Source organism: Oryx dammah, unplaced genomic scaffold (assembly GCF_014754425.2).
Source record: "Oryx dammah isolate SB20612 unplaced genomic scaffold, SCBI_Odam_1.1 HiC_scaffold_28, whole genome shotgun sequence".
Classification (NCBI taxonomy): domain Eukaryota; kingdom Metazoa; phylum Chordata; class Mammalia; order Artiodactyla; family Bovidae; genus Oryx; species Oryx dammah.
The window spans coordinates 77,711,496-77,724,744 of NW_024070212.1; the positions used below are offsets into that span (position 1 = coordinate 77,711,496).

A 13,249-nucleotide genomic window follows, 5' to 3' on the forward strand; every position below is an offset into this window, starting at 1 on the left:
ATCTTTAGCTATTATCTAGCATAAACAGAGCACTTATATATTTCCATAAACTTTATAGAAATTATTAGCTCAAGAGTAGAGTCAGTCACTCTTTTTCTCTTTCTCTTCTCTTCATTCCCTCCCCTCCTCCTTTTCTCTGTATCTGTCTCACTCACTATTATATATATACACACACACACATATATATATATACAGATTATTAAGTCTGTGCTATTTCTGGATTTTCTAATTGGCAAAGACTAAAATTAATATCAGTGCCACAATGCCCCTTTAGAGTGTCTCCAGCTGGGTCATTTTTATTTACTAGTCCATATTACCCTAGTTTGAATTAAAGAGGTCCATAGGTACCAGATACTACACTTGATCTTAGCCAAAAGGCCAAGAAGCAATCCAGTAGTCATGTATGGATGTAACAGTTGGACTATAAAGAAAGCTGAGTGCCCAAGAATGGATGCTTTTGAACTGTGGTATTGGAGGAGACTCTTGAGAGTCCCTTGGACTGCAAGGAGATCAAACCAGTCCATCCTAAAGGAAATCAGTCCTGAAAATTCATTGAAAGGACTGATGCTGAAGCTGAAATTCCAATACTTTGGCCACCTGATGTGAAGAACTGACTCTTTGGAAAAGACCTTGATGCTGGGAAAGATTGAAGGCAGGAGGAGATGAGGATGAGATGGTTGGATGGCATCACCAACTCGATGGACATGAGTTTGGGCAAGCTCTGGGGGTTGGTGACAGACAGGGAAGCCTGACGTGCTGCAGTCCATGGGGCTGAAAGGAGTCGGACATGACTGAGAGACTGAAGTGATAGGTACCAGAAGGGGTTTCCCTGGTGGCTCAGCGGTAAAGAATCTGCCTGCAATGCAGGAGATGTGGGTTTGATCCCTGGGTCAGGAAGATGCCCTGGAGAAAGAAACAGCAACACATTCCAGTATTCTTGCCTGGGAAATCCCATGGACAGAGAAGGCTGGTGGGCTACAGTTCATGGGGTCACAAAAGAGTCAGACATGACTTAGAGACTAAAACCATCACCACCATAGGTACTAGGAATTTTCACTAAAATAGTTCTCACATGTGTGACTCTCTCCTTAAAGACCATCCATGGCCCACAGACAATGGTTTCCATAACTCTATTCTCTCCTCAGCAAGTTTCCATGCTATGCTAAGCAGAGTCGTAGCTTTAACCCAGTCAACTAGACCTCCTAAAGACACCAAAGCCAAGCAAATACTGTCCCACACTAACTCACAGTGGCCTGTATTCACTTTGAAAGACATTTTATTGGTACCATAAAATTGTATAAGTGGGGTGAATCTGGGCTTCTCTGGTGGCTCAGACGGTAAAGCGTCTGCCTGCAATGCGGGAGACCCGGGTTCGATTCCTGGGTCAGGAAGATCCCCTGGAGAAGGAAATGGCAATCCACCCCAGCACTCTTGCCTGGAAAATCCTATGGATGGAGGAGCCTGATAGGCTACAGTCCATGGGGTCGCAGAGTTGGACACGACTGAGCGACTTCAGTTGGGGTGAATCTAGCCTAGCAGTTCTATGAAATAACAAGTGACTTTCATTCAGTGAGAATCAACATCCACAAAAATTTCACATAGCCTACCTTAGACATATTGAGCATTTGCATTCTGGAAGATTTTAAACTTATGAGCTCATAGCACTTAAATTTGACAGTGATGTTTTACTACAGATTCAGCATTTCTGAGTCTGATATTTCTTACAAACACGAAATCTCACTTTAAAATATTACAATGGCATTAATCACATGTTTAACCTCAGAAATATGGATTTGAGAGTTACAAGAGTGGATATTTCTGGTTTTCATTTTAAAGCCAACAGGAAGCATGAGGATAATCATAAGTCAGAACTACTGAAAAAGGTTGTTAAACACATAAATATGTATTTTAAAACATCTCCTTAATAACACCTTATAGAAACAGAAATATAACTGAAGAGAATCACTCCAAATTAATGAAAGTTTCCATTCAGCAGGAATATATAATAATTTTAAATGCATACATATAGTATAACTTCAAAATAACATATGCTTATTACAATGTAGCTTCAAAGTACATTGATATATGGTGAAAACTCAGAGTACCACAAGGAAAACAACAGATATCCACACATATGGTAGAAATTTTTAATACTTTCTCCTCAAAGAATGAATAGATGGGAAATGAAATGGCAATCCACTCCAGTATTCTTACCTGGGAAATCTTATGTACAGAGGAGTCTGGCAGGCTACAGTCCATGGGGTCACAAAAGACTCAGACAAGACTTAGCGACTAAACAATAAAATGATTGTGTGCTAAAGTTAAGTTTTTAAGTGCATGCATTTGAACTGATAAAACAAATTTATATCAACTGATACATAGAAACAAAAAAATAGAACAGAAAACATAAATACGCGAGGATATTTAAGACTGAAATAGTATTAACAAATGACACTGGAACAAAACATTAACAAATTTGACATACATTGAACTCAGCTCCTCCAAACTGTAGATGGCACATTATTTTTAATTACCAGTGGGGTGTTTACAAAAACTGACCACATACAAAGACATAAGGCAAGTTACAAACAAATCCAAAGACTAAAATCATACAGATACAGACCATATTCTCTGTCCACAGTGTTTTTAAAGGCAGGAAAAAAATAACAAAAATATAACTACACAAAGGCCATATATTAGGACAATAAAAATTGTTTTTGGTAATCTACAGGGCAAAGAAAGATATAATCAAATTTTAAACTTATGATAATGAAAAAACATCTCAAAACTTAATTTCACGCAGATAAAGCAGTATTGAGAGGAAAATTCAATGTCAGAAAGAAACATCATTCTTAATGTGAAATGATTTATTCTGTGAGCACTTCAAAACAACATTATATCTGAGGTCCTAGACAAGGCACAAAGAGAAGTAGGAAAAGATTAAGGATTATAAAGAAAGAAACAAAATTGCCATTATTCAAGAATGACAATAAAAATGGACAATCCCAAAGTATCTATATGTAAGTTGTTAAACTTAGTTACAAAATTTAGCAAGATAGCTGGTGAAAAACATAATACTAAGTATTTTAAACACTTCCCAACTTCTTATATGAGGCCGCTCTGACAACAAAACTAGACAAAGACATCACAATAAAAGAAACTACAGACCAATATCTCTTATGAATATAGATGTAAAAAATACTAGCAAACCAAACCCTCCAATGTATAAAAAGGATTATACACTGTAATCAAATATGATTTACCTCAGGAATGCAAGTTTCATTTAAAATATGAAAATCAATGTTCAATTAATCATAATAATAGAATAAAAGACATGACAAGTCAATAGCAAAAGCATTTGACAAATTCCAATGCTATTTCATGACAAAAACATTCAACAGGGCATAAAACTTCTCCAGCTTGATAAAGCTGCGTATGAATAACCCATAGTTAACATCATTATTGTTGCTGTTGCTTAGTAACTAAGTCATGTTCAACTCTTTGCAACCCAAAGGCTCTTCTGTCCACGGAACTTCCCAGGCAAGAATACTGGAGTGGGTTCCCATTTCTTTCTCTAACGGATCTTCCTGACCCAGGGATAGAATCCACTTCTCCTGCTTGGCAGGCAGATTCTTTACCACTCAACCACCAAGGAAGCCCCGGCTAACATACTTAATGGTAAAAGATTGGTTGCTTCCCTGCTAAGTGAACAGGATCAAATAACGTTATTCGCCTGCACTTTCTATTCAATTCAAGGTTTCAGCTAGGGCAATTGAGCAAGAAAAAGAAATAGAAAACATCTAAATTAGAAAGAGAGAATAAAACTATCTTTATTCTCAAAAGACATGATCTTGTACATAGAAAATACTAAGGAATTCACACAGAAAAAAATATTTCTGTTGTTCAGTCATTAAGTCATGTCTGACTATTTGCAACCCCAGGAATTACAGCATTCTAGGCTTCTTGTCCTTCACTATCTCCTAGAGTTTGTTCAAACTTATGTCCATTGAGTCATCAAACCAACTCATCCTTTGTCGCCCCTTCACCTCCTGCCCTCAATCTATCCCAGCATCAGCGTCTTTTCCAATGAGTTGGCTCTTGGCATCAGGTGGCCAAAGTCCTGCAGCTTCAGAACCAGTCCTTCCAATGAATATTCAGGGTTGATTCCCTTTAGGATTGACTGGTTTGATCTAGCTCCTGTCCAAGGAACTCTCAAGAGTCTTCTCCAGCACCATAATTCAAAAGCATCAATTCTTCAGCGCTCAGTCTTCTTTATGGTCCAACTCTCACATCCATACATGACTACTGGAAAAACCATAGCTTTGACTAGATGGATCTTTGTTAAAAAGTAATGTCTATGCTTATAGTATACTGTCTAGATTTGTCATACCTTTTCTTCCAAAGAGCAACTGTCTTTTAATTTCATAGCTGCAGTTACCATTTGCAGTGATTTTGGAGCCCAAGAAAATAAAATCTGTCACTGAATCTCCTTTTTTTGCCACCTATTTGCCATGAAGTGATGGGACCAGATGCCACAATCCTAGTATTTTGAATGTAGAGTTCCAATACAGAATTGTAAAGTAAAAATAAATAAATAAATAAATAAATTTTTAAAAAATAAATAAATAAATAAACCAGCTTTTTCACTCTCCTCTTTCACCCTCAAGAGGATCTTTAGTTCCTCTTCACTTTCTGCCATTAGAATGGTATCATTTGCATACCTGAGACTGTCACTAGTTCTCCTTCAATCCTAATTTCAGTTTGTGATTCATCCAGCCCAGCATTTCATATGAGGTATTCTTCATATAAGTTAAATAAGCAGGGTGACAATATGCAGCCTTGACATATACCTTTCCCAATTTTGAACCAGTCCATTTTTCCATGTCCAGTTCTGTTTCTTCTTGACCTGCATACAGATTTCTCAGGAGGCAGGTCAGGTGGTGTGGTATTCCCATCCCTTTCAGAATTATCCAGTTTGTTGTGATCCACAGAGTCAAAGGCTATAAGGTAGTTCATGAAGTAGATATAGATGTTTTTCTGGAATTCCCTGGCTTTTTCTATAATCCAACAGATGTTGGCAATTTGATCTCTGGTTCCTTTGTCTTTTCTAAATCCAGCTTGTACATCTGTAAGTTCTTGGTTCATGTACTGCTGAAGCTTAGCTTGAAAGATTTTGAGCATTACCTTGCTAGCATGTGAAATGAGTGCAATTGTGCAACAGTTTGAACATTCTTTGGCATTGCCCTTCTTTGAGACTAGAATGAAAACTGACTTTTTCCAGTTCTGTGGTCTCTGCTAAGTTTTCCAATTTATTAACATACTGAGTGTAGCATTCTAACAGCATCATCTTTTAGAATTTTAAATAGCCCATTTAGAATTCCATCACTTCCACTAGCTTTGTTCACAGTAATGCTTCCTAATGTGCACTTGACTTCAGACTCCAGGATATCTGGTTCTAGGTGAGTGACTACACCATCATGTTGTTCAGATCATTAGGACCTTTTCTGTGTAGTTCTTCTGTGTATTCTTGCCACCTTTTCTTAACTTCTTCTGCTTCCGTTAGATCCTTGCTATTTCTGGATATGTTCAGCAAGGTTGCAGAATACAAAATCAATACACAAAAATCATTTCTATTTTCATGCATTAGCAATGAACAATCTGAGATAAAATTAAAAGACAATTTCATTTCCTATAGCATCAGAAAAAATTAAATACTTAAGAACATTTTCAACAAAAAGAAGTGCAATTATTTATACAATGAATACTATAAAACATCACTGAAATAAATTAAAGAATACCTAAATAAATGAAAAAACACCCCATGTTCATAGACTGAATGGCAATACTTCTGAATTTGATTCAGTATAATCCCTTCAAATTTATAGTGACATTTTGTATCGACATTGACAAGCTGATTCTAAAATCCATACGTATTCACAAATGAATAGCTAAAACAATATTGAAAAAAAAGAATAAAGTTGGAGGATTCACTTCTGATTTCAAAATTTGCTTCAAAGCTACAGTAATCAAGACAATCAAACTAAGATCATGGCATCTGGTCCCACCACTTCATGGCAAATAGATGGGGAAACCATGAAAACAGTGACAGACTTTATATTCCTGGGCTCCAAAATCACTGCAGACAGTGACTGCAGCCACTAAATTTAAAGACCCTTGTTCCTTGAAAGAAAAGCTATGACTAACCTAGATAGCACATAAAAAGCAGAGACATTACTTTGCTGACAAAGATCTGTCTAGTCAAAGCTATGGTTTTTCCAGTAGTCATGTATGGATGTGAGAGTTGGAATATAAGGAAAGCTGAGTGCCGAAGAACTGATGCTCTTTAACTGTGGTGTTGGAGAAGACTCTTGAGAGTCCCTTGGACTGCAAGAAGATCCAACCAGTCCATCCTAAAGGAGATCAGTCCTGAATATTCATTGGAAGGACTGATTCTGAGGCTAAAACTCCAATTCTTTGGCCACCTGATGTGAAGAACTGACTCATTGGAAAAGACCCTGATGCTGGGAAAGATTGAAGGCAGGAGGAGAAGGGGATGACAGAGGATGAGATGGTTGGATGGCATCACTGACTCAATGGACATGAGTTTGAACAAGCTCCAAGAGTTGATGATGAACAGGGAATCCTGGCGTGCTGCAGTCCATGGGGTCACAAAGAGTTGGACACAACTGAGCGACTAAACTGAACTGAACTCAACTGAATCAAGACAATGTGGTACCTCTTAAAAGGACAGAAATAGAGCAATGGAATAAAGCTGAGAGTCCAGAAATAAACCTTTAAAATGGTTTTTAACAAGACATCTAGATATGAGGAAAGAATGGTCTTTCAATAAATGGTGCTGTGACAAGTAGATATCCAGATGCAAAAGAAAGAAATTGGTCCTTTCCTTCATTCTATATATTCAAAGTAATCAAAAACTAAAATATAAAAGCTAAAACTATAATATTCTTATATGTAAAACACAGAAGTAAAACTCTTCAACCCTGAAATAGGTAATGGCTTTTTAGATATGACACCAAAACTAAGTATAAAAATAGATTAACTAGACTTAATTAAAATTTAAAACTTTGGGGCTTCAAAGAATACCTTCAAATAAGTGAAAAATCCACAAGATGGGAGAAAATATTTGAAATTTTGTATCTTAAAAGAGATCATACACTATATAAAGAACTCTCATACCAACCACAAAAATAGACAAGCAATCCAATTAATAAACAAGTAAAGAACATTTCTCAAAAAAGATATATAAATGTCTTTTCATGACCAACAAGCACATGAAAAAAAAATGCTCAAGATCATCAGTCATCAGAAAATGCAACTCAAAACCATAATGAGTATCACTTCACATTCACTATGATATCTTAAAGTTTTGGATGGTAACAAGTGTTGACAAGGAGATGGAGAAACTGAAACCCCTGTTAATACTTTGCTGGTGGGAATATAAAATGTTGAAAACTGCTTTGGAAAACAGGCAGATTTTCAAATGTTAAACATAATGTTGCCATATGACTGAGCAATTCTACCCCTAGGTATACACCCAAGAGATGAAAACATATGTTCACACAAAAACTTATATGCAAATATTAGTAACAGCACTATTCATAATAGTCAAAAAGCGGAAACTACCCAAACACTCATCAACTGATGAGTGAATGAACAAAATGTGGTGTATCCATACAATAAAATATTATTTGGCCATAAGAAGAATGAAGTATTTCCATGGAATCATGTTTTCAATGTACACCCCAAGAAAATGTTCTTTTATGATTAAAAAGAAGAATGAAGTACTGATCCATGATGCAGCATGGATAAATCTTAAAAATAGCATGCTAAGTGAAAGAATCTGTTCACCAAAGCCCCTATGATTTTATTAATATAAAATGTCCAGAATGGGCAACCCATAGACACAGAAAGTAAATCAATAATTTCCAGAGATCAGAGAAGGGAACTTAGGGAGTGACTGCTAAGGGGTATGGGGTCGCTTTTGGGAGTGGTAATAATCCTTTAAAATTCAATAATGGTAATGGTTACATAACTGTGTTCATGTACTGAAAACCAGTGATTTGTACACGATAAAAGGAAAATTTTGTGATATATGAATTATAGTCCAATAAAGCTATTGTTTTAAAAATACTTTTAGAGGTCAAGTTTATTTCTCTATGACAGTAGCAAAACCACAATGAATTTTTTGAAAAGATGTCATTTAAGATAATTTCAAAAACATGCAACTTCTGTAAATAAATAGAACAAATGTTCAAGGACTCCTAAGAGAAAAATTATACTATTACAACATTATTAGAATATTGTCATGTTAGAGAGGATCTAAATATATTGAGAGACAGTCATGTATTCTAAAACTGAATATTTACAGAGTATCAATTTCCTTTTGTTTATAGACTCAAAACAATCTCAATGGAATCTCCATTAAATTCCTAACAAACTTTTTAGAACTTGATAAGCCAATTTGAAAAACATGTATGGAAAGATAAAGGGCCAAAGAATGCTATAGAGCTCCTGAAAAAACTGGACAAAGAGGGAAGATTTACTCCCCCATTTACCAGATAGCAAGACCATTTAAACCTGCGGTAATTACAGAAAGAGACATAAAGAAGAAATACAAAGCTCAGAAACGGACCCACACATATGTTAACACTTCATATTTGAATATATCGATAATAAGTATTTATTGTTTTAAGCCACTAAATTTGGGGGTATCTTATTAACACAAAAATAGATAACCAGTATTCACCTTTATTTTTCCTTTTAGCACACAGGATTAACCTTCCCTGTTTCCTTGAAGTTAGGATTTCTTTTGCATCTAAAATGTGAGTGCAAATCATTCATGTCACTTCTAGATGGAGGCATTTAAAGTTAGTTCACAATTATCCATAATTTTCTCCATACTACATCAAATGGGAAAGTCCTGTGTTCCAGGTTGTACAGAATGATAACAGTTTCCTGAATTTAGACTTCTAAATTTCTGAAAATAATTATGCTGGAGAGATGTCCTAAACCAGAGGAAACTTTACTTGAATGAAAAATAAGTCTTTATTAAATTAAGTCAATGAGATTTGGGGATAATTTGTTACCAAAGCATAACGTAGCCTATTTTTACAGATACTAGGCTCCATCTCACCAGTAATTAAAGAAACAAACGGCAATGAGATAATACATACCCACCAGATGGGCAAAAATTAAAGTTTCTGATAACACTAAATTTTGGCAGAAATGTAGAGGGATGAAAGTAGGAATATAAATGGGTAGAAACACGCTGGAAAAGCATGGCATTGTCTAATAAAGCTGATATCTGCAAACCCTGTGATCTAGAAATTTGACTATGCTCTAAAGTTTTATGCTCTAAAGACACAGAGGACAAGATGGTTGGATGATATCACCAACTCAATGGACATGAATTTGAGCAAACTCCAGGAGATAGTGAAGGACAGGGAAGCCTGGCATGCTGCAGTCCATGGTGTCACAAAGAGTCACTGAGCAACTGAATAACAAAAAAAAATTCCTACATCTAAGCACCATGACATTTGTAGAAGAAGAATCATCAGTGGTTTATTTATGACAGTAAAAGAAAGGAAAGGAGGAAAGGAGAGAGGGAGAAGAGAGGAGGAAGGGGGAGAGAGGGGGAGGGGAGGAAGGACATAGGAGGGAGGAAGGGAGGAAAGAAGGAAAGAAAAAAGAGAGAGAGGGAAGGAGAGGGTAGAAATGATCCAAATACCCTTAATCACAATGAGTAAAAAATAAAATTATTGTTTTCATAAAATAAAATATATCCAATAATAAAAATGAACAAACAGTCACTGTCAGCAACAGCATTCAATCAACAACAACAAAAATGTTACTAAGCTCCCCTTACATGCTTGGCTCTGTTTCAGGTACTAGGGATACAACAGTGAATAAAACAGAAAAAAAAAAAATCCACTATCATGGAGTCTGCATTCTAATAAAAATAAGACAGGAAAAAAAATGATTAATAATAAGTCAGTAAGTATTTTTAAATGTGGTAAGAACATGAGGAAAAGCTAAGGAAGGGGAAAGTGTTTTGCAAGGTAAGATGTGCAATTTAAAATATGATGACCAGAGTAGACCTCATTGAAAAGGAGACAAGTGAACAAAAATTTGAAAGAAGTGAAAGTAATAGATTAAGTCATGTGGATATCTGGGAGAAGAGCATCCCAGTCAGAGCAGAGATGGTCTCTGATATACTCAAAGAATAGCAAGGAGACCAGTGTGGCTGGAGCTGAGTGAATAAGAGAAACAGCAAAGAAAATGAGATCAGAAAGATAAAGGGGAGAGGAAAAATTAGGTAGCACTTTGTAGGCAATTCTAACGAACAACTGAGATTGGAGATTCTGGAGGGAAAAAAGTGACATGATCTGCTACGTGTTGTAAGCAGAGCTCTGATTACAATTTGAGACTGGATTATGGAGGGCAAAGGATGAAAGCAGGGAGCCCAGTTAGGAGGTCCTTACAATAATCCATGTGGGACATGATGGCAGCTCAGGTTTGGATGGCAGCCATGGAGGTGATAAGAGCAACTATATTCAGGAATAATCTTGAAGATAGATCAAAGAGGACTTCCTGACATATTACATCTAAGATATGAGGGAATGGGAGATATCAAAGATGACTCCCAGGTTTTGGCCTGGACAACATGAAGGATGAAGATAGGGAAGGCTGCAGAGAGGGCTTGGGTGAGATGAAGACTCCATTCGGAGCAAGTTGAACTGGAGATCTCTGCTAGACATCCCAGTGGAAATGTTGAGCAAGCAGGTCTTTAGACACAGACGTCTAACGTTCAGGGAGATACCTCAAAGTTTCACCTATCATTTTGGAGTCATCAGTGCACAAATATAGAGATTGCATGAAATCATTAGAGTGTAGACAGAAAAGAACTCCCAAGGACTAGAGCCGAAGACAATCTAAGGTTATAAACCTCTGAGAGCAGAAGAGAGACCAGCAAAGGGGACAGAAAGTAATGGCTAGTGAAGAAGCAGGAAAAATCAAGAATACATGGTATCCTGGAGCCCAGCAAAGTATCACAGAGAGCAAAGGGTGATAACTGACAGTGCTACCAACAGGTGACGTAAGATCAAAGGTGACAACTGACCATTGAATTTGGGAAAGGTGATGTCACCGGTGACAGTGGGCAGAGTACTGGAAATAAGAGTGACAGAAGTAGGTTTAAGAGAGAATGTGAAAAAGGAATCAAATGATAGGGAATATAGACATTTCTTTTTAAAAGTTAATGTTTTAAAAGGGAGAGGAAATGGCTTAGTCTCATAAACATAATGTTAAGCAAGAGAATCTATGAAAGGATGCCTCCTGTGTGCATATAATTTTTTAAATAAAAGGAAAACTGTGATAAGGAAGGAACAATAAAAATGTTTCTGGGTATTGGCATGTTCTCTTATTTGTATGGTGAATAATGAGTATTTGCCTTGAATTACCTGTTACAATTACAAAACAGTTACAATTACAAACCAGTCTATCCTTAAGGAAATCAGTCAATCCTAAAGGAAATCAATCCTGAATAGTCATTGGAAGGACTCATGTTGAAGCTGAAACTCCAATACTTTCGCCACCTGATGCGAAGAACTGACTCACTGGAAAAGACCCTCATGCTGGGAAAAATGGAAGGCAAGAAGAGAAGGGGATGACAGAGGATGAGATGGCTGGATGGCATCACCAACTCAATGGACATGAGTTTGAGCAGGCTCCAGGAGTTGGTGATGGACAGGGAAGCCTGGAGTGCTGCAGTTCATGGGGTCACAAAGAGACACAACTGAGCAACTGAACTCATCGGTTACAGTGATTTGCTATATTATTTGTAAACCAGTACCAACATTTGTTTTATGTACTCTTCTCCCTGTGTATATCATAGTTCAAAATATTTACAGATTAATAAGATCATATGTGTGAAAAGACAACAAGTAATATCACTATGGAGTTACAGAAGTTTTTAAAAATACTTGAGAAGGAATACTTCAAATTATAACCAGACCAAATTTGAATTGAAATGCCAAAAGGTTATATGTACTAGGTCTGTCCAGGAGGTGAACATTTGTAATTTAATTAAAACTGGAATTTGTAAATAACATAAAAATCTTAAAAGAATTAGAGCAGACTATAAGCCCTTTTCTTCATTTTTAACTCCACAGGACATATTTTTTAGTATGCATTTGGCTCTCAGTATGAAAAATGCAGTACAGTATCTGCCAAGGCAATTATTTTCTTTCTCTGGATATTTTTTAAGTTCTAAGACCCTCCTTGGGATACTGCCCTTCACAAACACAAACCTTTTAGTTATATGACAGTGATCTAACTGAAGACATGGCTGTTTTCTCTCGGTAATTTCATTACAAAAGAGAAGTAGAGCTTCTGCCAACTAGAATGGCCCTCCCAAACCATGAATGAGTTGGACGGTGAGCAGATCCATCCACTGTTTTCAATTGACTAGAAAGCCAGGATATTTGAGTTCTTCTACTCTCTGTTCATTCAACAACCAATTTCCTTAACTCTTTGGGTATCTCTTTCAAAGGCGATGAGCATTTACTTCACCAGAGACGATGATGGAAGACAAATGCCTGAATAATTGATGGCACTTCCAGTCCAAAGGTGAAAAGGCAAGGAAAATAAATTTAAATGTGTTTATAAAAGAGTGGGTACATACTAAATCACTTCAGTCAAATCGGACTCTTTGTGAGTCTATGAACTATAGCCCACCAGGCTCCTCTGTCCATGGGATTTTCCAGGCAAGAATAGTGGAGTAGGTTGTCATGCCCCGCTTCAGGGGATCTTCCTGACCGGGGGAACTTCCCATCATCTCATGTCTCTTGCAGTAAAGCAGGTTCTTTACTGCTAGAGCCAGCTGGGAAGCTCTCATAAAAGACGCTTCCAATTTATTCCACTCTCCCAAACAGAATAAAGAGCATGTGCAGGGTGTGAGTACATTATTTTATTTTAGATCAACACCACCAAAAAGAGGCACAATTTATAAACCTATCCTAACTACTGATGACTAAGTCTCAGATAATTTTGAATTACAAGTAACAACCAAGGCTATCCTAACATTCTGTCTGCTAAAACAAGTCAACAGTTGGTTGGTGTCTGCTTTTTATCAAAAGGAAATAAAAATATCAGTGACACTTTATAGTACACACTCCCTGTACAACTTTGAGTGTGTATGTCAATTCCTAATTTCTAGCTTATCTGTTTA

General features: G+C 36.7%; 1 pseudogene; it reads right to left on the bottom strand.

Moving 5' to 3' along the window:
* Positions 1-224: 224 nt before the first annotated feature.
* On the bottom strand, positions 225-390 carry LOC120857156 (annotated as a pseudogene).
* Between the last annotated feature and the right edge of the window lie 12,859 nt (positions 391-13,249).